The sequence below is a fragment of the Pleuronectes platessa genome, chromosome 18 (genome assembly GCF_947347685.1).
Source record: "Pleuronectes platessa chromosome 18, fPlePla1.1, whole genome shotgun sequence".
Lineage (NCBI taxonomy): Eukaryota > Metazoa > Chordata > Actinopteri > Pleuronectiformes > Pleuronectidae > Pleuronectes > Pleuronectes platessa.
In genome coordinates this window covers 8,298,886-8,304,885 of record NC_070643.1, presented here as the reverse complement: position 1 = coordinate 8,304,885, position 6,000 = coordinate 8,298,886, and positions in this window count along the sequence as shown.

Genomic DNA, 6,000 nt, shown 5'->3' with positions numbered 1-6,000 from the left:
GAGCGGTGTGTGCACATGAACTGAGAGAAGAGGGGGGGGTAACGACAGTTGACCCACCCTCCTCTCTCTGTCAGTGTGCTGCTATGTGTGACCATGACTACCTCAAATCTGTTTAGGTTTATTAATAAACACTGGGCAGGCCATTTCAACCCGAAAGAGAGAGAGAGATAGAGAGAGAGAGAGAGAGAGAGAGAGAGAGAGAATTCTTAGACGTCCAAAATAGTCGTCTAAGAATTAGACCAAGCACCTGGCAGCCATATTTACTTTATAATTAGTTTGTTTAATGTTACAGTCGTTAAGACATTGCGTGTTTTTAGTGTCACCAACTTTTTCTTGAGCCATTGCTTTGATATACATATTGATTTTTGATGTATCTAGTATGAAATAATATGCTTATTTGGTATTATGAACTTGCATTTTAAAGTGAAATGTTATTATACACTCACTGAATTTGTCTTTAGTTTGATGAAAAGCTTGCTCAGGTCAATCATCTTTGGCATCAGTAGAACTGTAAGCACACAGACAGCATCTCTGGCAACTTCTGTATTGGCAGATGAACAGATGGAGTTGCAGATGGTAGCAACTATTATGGCTGGTGAGAGGTGGAGGACTGTCGGGGGTTTACGGTGTGTATTTGTGTGTGTATGATGAAAGATACCATGGCTCCAAGGATTCCACCCATGCCTCCTCATTATCGACAGGTCTTTAAATAGCTGCCGGCTCTTTTCTGGTCACTTCCCGTGGGAGGATTGGTTTTCGTGTAAACTTCTGACCCCAACAATGGACCAGTGGACAGGTGGTCCTCCTCTGTAGTAAAGGCGAGGGCTTTAGAGGATGAGACAGAGGCGGCAGGAGACATGAAAACATGTGTCAGATGATAGAGGTGGTTCAATGAGTGTGGGGAAATTTCAATGAGACCTATTTCTTTTGTTATTTTTAACCCTTATTTGGCATTCTTTTAATCATTATTAGTTTTTTACCTTTCCTCTTATGTCGCCCAAGTCTTTTAAACACTACTTTTGAACATTTCTAAACACATAAGGAACTAGGTAAGAGACACCACTAGATGGCGGTACAATCTCACTGTACCCCCTTACTAAATGACAGACATAATACCAAGCTGTGGATAACGCTGCAGGCTTTTCTCTGTGTTTGTCCGTCTTGTTATTTTCTTACATTTGTGGATGTCATCTTTCACCAAAGACTTGGTCAATACGAATCTTAGACATACATAGGATAATTTTAGTTCGTTTACGTTTTGAACAGGCTATTGCTTTTTGTTTTGCTAAACTGCATTTAGAGACAAATCCCCACATTTTGGTATTTACATCAAACTTTTGCACCCAATATGCTCTTATTTTTAGCGTTTTAGCTAACACCGTTTATTATATGTGTGTCATCCGTCTGAGATCGTGATTCAGTGTTTCCATGACCAAGATTACGTCCCTTGTTCTCGAGAAAAGATGTAATGTTTATCTAACTCCCCCTTGTTGACCACTGTGACTGTGTTTTGGCCACTCTAGGCTTTAGGAGAGAGACACAGTAATTTACATGACGTCATGTTCAGGGATCAACAGTCTCAGCAGTGCAACACTGTTGAGCTGATGCAGACCCACACAGGATCCCACTCCCTCACTTTCCGCTATTTCCTTCTTAGAGGATTGAGAGATCTTTATTGTATGTGGGTAGGGGGAAACCAAATATTCAAGGGGGCGATGTGTCTCAGGACTGAATGTCCCACTGAGATAGACCATATGCTGGACATTCACTTGGACTAGTCTGTTACAGTCTGCTCCAATAGTCAGTTCCAAACTCCCCAGAACATCCTGTTAGTGTGTCCTCCTCTTCCACCTGTTTCTCCTGTTTCTCTTCCCTCTTTGATCAATATCCAGAGAGAGCTTGGAGATATGAAATACACACGACCGGTGATCTTGGTCATATTTATAACCTTTTCTGCCATTTGAAGCAGACAGTTATACTTCTTGGCTTAGGATGGGACTTTGGTGGTGGTCCAACAATGCAGATCACTATGCAGAATGCATTTTCTACAATTTTAGATGCACTTTCTGCATGATTTCATGTTGGTTGTACCCATGTTTTTACACCATTTTACTTCTTTTATCAAATTTAAATTTTCAGGGTAAAAATCATTATCCTCTAAGATATATAACAAACCAGTCATAAACACAGAAAAATAATTACAGTTGTTTCTGTCTGAACTCAACAGGCCTTGTTTGTGATAAGTGCATTAGGTTCGAGTATGGTAAAAGTCTGTACTAAGGACAAAGTGTTTAGAGGAGCACGTTCACAAAATGTCAAGAAGACATAGTATTGAGACGTTAACATTCCAATCATGTTCTGCGTATCCTGTCGAACAAGTTCTAGAAACATTCCGTGATTAGGAACAGCTTTTTATAAATTCAACCCGTTCTCATGTAAAGTTCACTCTTAAGAATACTCTCTCTGAAATCATAGAATAATTGGGCCTCTGTCGTACAGTTAAGGCAGCAGTAAACATAGTTTGTTATAGTAAATAAGAAGAGCATCAATGCCATTTTCAATCACAGTCTTCCTTCATGATCTCACTTCCACCCCGGTGCCTCCCAGTACAACCAGTCTCCTACAGGGATAAGAGATAAAATGCCTTGCACAAGGACACCTTGACAACTACTCAATGTGATAGAGCAGAATGTTTCTCATCCAGTGTCCTGAGACAGATTTTCTCTGCTTCTCAGTGGATTTCAACTGACTTTCTCATAACAAGCCTACTTTTCCAAATTGCGACTGCTATTCGGTCACTTTGTTGTTTCCTTTTGTCTGTCACTCCGTGCATCATACGGGATTGTCTCACTGTGGCTAAGTGTCTTTTAATGACAGTGACCTTACCTGGTGTTTACTCAAACAGAGTGCCTCTGCCACATAATTGTCTAGTGCCATCTTCTCACTGTCATCAGCCACCCAGTGTTTGGACCAGTGGGCTTCTCCCTGTCTTAAGGGATCACTTAATATAATGAAGTAGTGGGGGCCCCATGTCCTCCTTCAATGTGTTTTTCTATTATTTCCTCCATTGAAAGATGACAGACACGCTGACCATTAAAAAGACACAGGGAACAAGTTGTGACTACCGAGTGGATAGTTTGAAAATAGCCCTCATTTGGAAGTCTTGGGACAGACCCTGAGCTTCTTTCATGTTGTGTCAACCTCTACTGAAAATCTTGTATGTTCAGCTGGTGAGGTCCATACTGTTGGTGCTGCAGATACAGTGTCATCTACAGGTTGTTTACTAAGAGACACTGAACATTGATGTGTAAATCTGTAAATAAATATTTGATGAATAAGGTTCTTGGGACTATGGTGCTTGTTCTTTTTTATTTGGAACTTTTACTTTTTGATGCAAGATAAGATAAGATTAGCATTTTCTGTAGGTAGTATTCCTCTCTACAGGGTCTTTCATGTGATGGGCATAATTCTATACTGAAAGATATTTATTGATAACTGCAGAGGTGGTGCTGCCTGCAGACCCAGATTAGAACAGTTCATATTCAGTAATACAGATTTTCCGGGCTGAATTATCACAACAACTATTGGATGGATTATTAGACATTCATGGCCCTGAAAGATAACGCCTAACGCCTGTAGTGTTGCAGTGACCTTTCTGTAGCACCATTAAGAAGCACACACTTTTTTATCTTAAGTGAAATATTTTGAAAACATTTGGGATGGATTGTTATAAACACAGATTTGTGTTTACCTGATGGTGAACTATAATCACCTTGGTTATCCACTAACCTTTCATACTTCATCTTTGGCTGCAATATAGACCATGAACCCTGCCTTCTCCTTGTTCACAGCTGGTACATGGACCAACCTAGAAAGTTAAAGTATACTGTTTCTCAAAGATCACACTGACATTATGTCCAAGCTCTAATTTGTCTGGCAAGTGTGGCTTCAATGAACTATTTAATGTAGACAGCTGACACTGACTCACGATTGATTGACTGCGTGTTTCGGCGGGACCTTGATAACTCTGCCCCATCTCCCGATCGCTACTGCACACACTCCCTGTCCACAAGACTGTTTAGATCCAGAATATTCTTGCTTCATTTTTGGATTGTTGGAGAAAGGGGAGACGCGTCACACATCTTTGTATACAGTCTTTGGCACTGTCTCACAGAGTTATGCCGTGGTTGTAGACCCGAAGTCTTGTTTCAACATTTCATCAGGTATCACACAGGAAGTATACCGAGTGCTAAGGCAGAATAAAGTGTAGTATTCCTCTAAGTCACCCGGCTCCGATTGTGCCACTTCTAGTACAGACTGTTCACTTGAAGCTTGTATCTAAATCCAAACATATGAAGCTCGGATTGTGAGTTAAATGTTGTGCCTGCTGAGTCATTGGCTGGTGTGTGTACAGCATGTGAACGTGAGTCCATGCGCCTGAGTCTGTCTGCATCCATTAAAGGAGCTGCGATTTGCTGTTTTAAGAAAGCTAATGTTGTGGCAATGGTGACGAACGACAGTAAATATTGTGAAGGCCACTTACAATAAATTTAGTTTTATGACTTTTTAAAAGTTAACAAATACGTTCTTGGACACTCTCAAAAACATTAGACTCGGACTGCACAAATAGGCTCCTAATCCCTGTTGTGTTGAGAAATGGATTGGACTTGAGAATCACCACTCCGTGTTCAGCTCTCTTAATTAGATGATGCACGTGCAAGGGCCAATCCTGTTATTTGAGCAAAGATTGGACAGAGTTCATCTCAGGTCTCCCGGCTGTGACGTCAGTGCCTCATTTAAACGACCCCCCGGAGAGAAGGAAAAACAGTCAGACAGTTCCTCTGCAAATGGAGCGAGGGAGAGACAAAGGAAGACAGAAAAAGAAAGAGGGGAATAGTTGGATGGATGGAAAAGCTGTGGTCTGTTTTTGTCCAGTCCCAAACAACCCAGCAGCAACCACACCCGCTCAGGAATTCCTGCTGTAAAAATATTTCATGTCATGTTTTTAAAGGAGCAGTGCAGCCTAATCACAACATGGTCGTTGTGCTTTTTTTACCTGAAAGACCCCATGTTGCATAACAGGATGTTTCGTTAATGTCCACAGAGGGGGCCAAAAGAACTACAGATGTAAATAGAACTTGGAGCAACTTTTTTACATTAGAAATCTTTTTTTTTTTAACCAATATTATGTGAGTAATTCTTAGTTCTATTGAATAGTTCTTATCCTTCTAATAGTTCTAAATACATACATTACACAAAACATTGAAAGTGAAGGATAAATACAATGTTTATCAATTGGAAGGAATATTTTATACAAGACAAGAAAAAGATTTATGTGAGGAATTTTACGGGATACAAAGGAGAGGTCTGGACCTTGGTTTAGGTTATTTATATTCAATGAAAATATGCTTACAACCAAAGGTCAACTGGACAAAATAGCTAAAATAAAGCAATTGCAGACTTCAGTTTGTGTGTGTGTGTGTGTGTGTGTGTGTGTGTGTGTGTGTGTGTGTGTGTGTGTGTGTGTGTGTGTGTGTGTGTGTGTGTGTGTGTGTGTTTATGTGTATGCATGGCTATAGCCAGATGGCTCTGTATGCACCGTGCAGTGTGTTTTGGCTCTGACCACTCCTGGATTCTGAGAAATGCTCGAGTGTCCACTGTGAAGACAGTTTCATCCTTAACATCAGCCACTTGGGGCCTTGTGTGTTTACTCTGACTGTGTTTTATTATTTCATCTCTCAGTAAAAACACAAGTAGTGTAGCTGGCCATGGGCCATTTGCAACATTTTATAGTTCCCCCCCCTTTTTTGAATGCATGCCTGTTTATGTTAATGATCAGGAAAGGTCCCATCAGCCTGAAGCAAGGACTATCCCTCAACTTGTCCCGGCAAAGACAAACACTGATTGGCCAATAAAATTTAATGAACAGTTTACGGGTCACAGAGCTGATCTGTGACAGGGTTACACACACATGAGGATCCCACCAATCTCCTCTTCAGA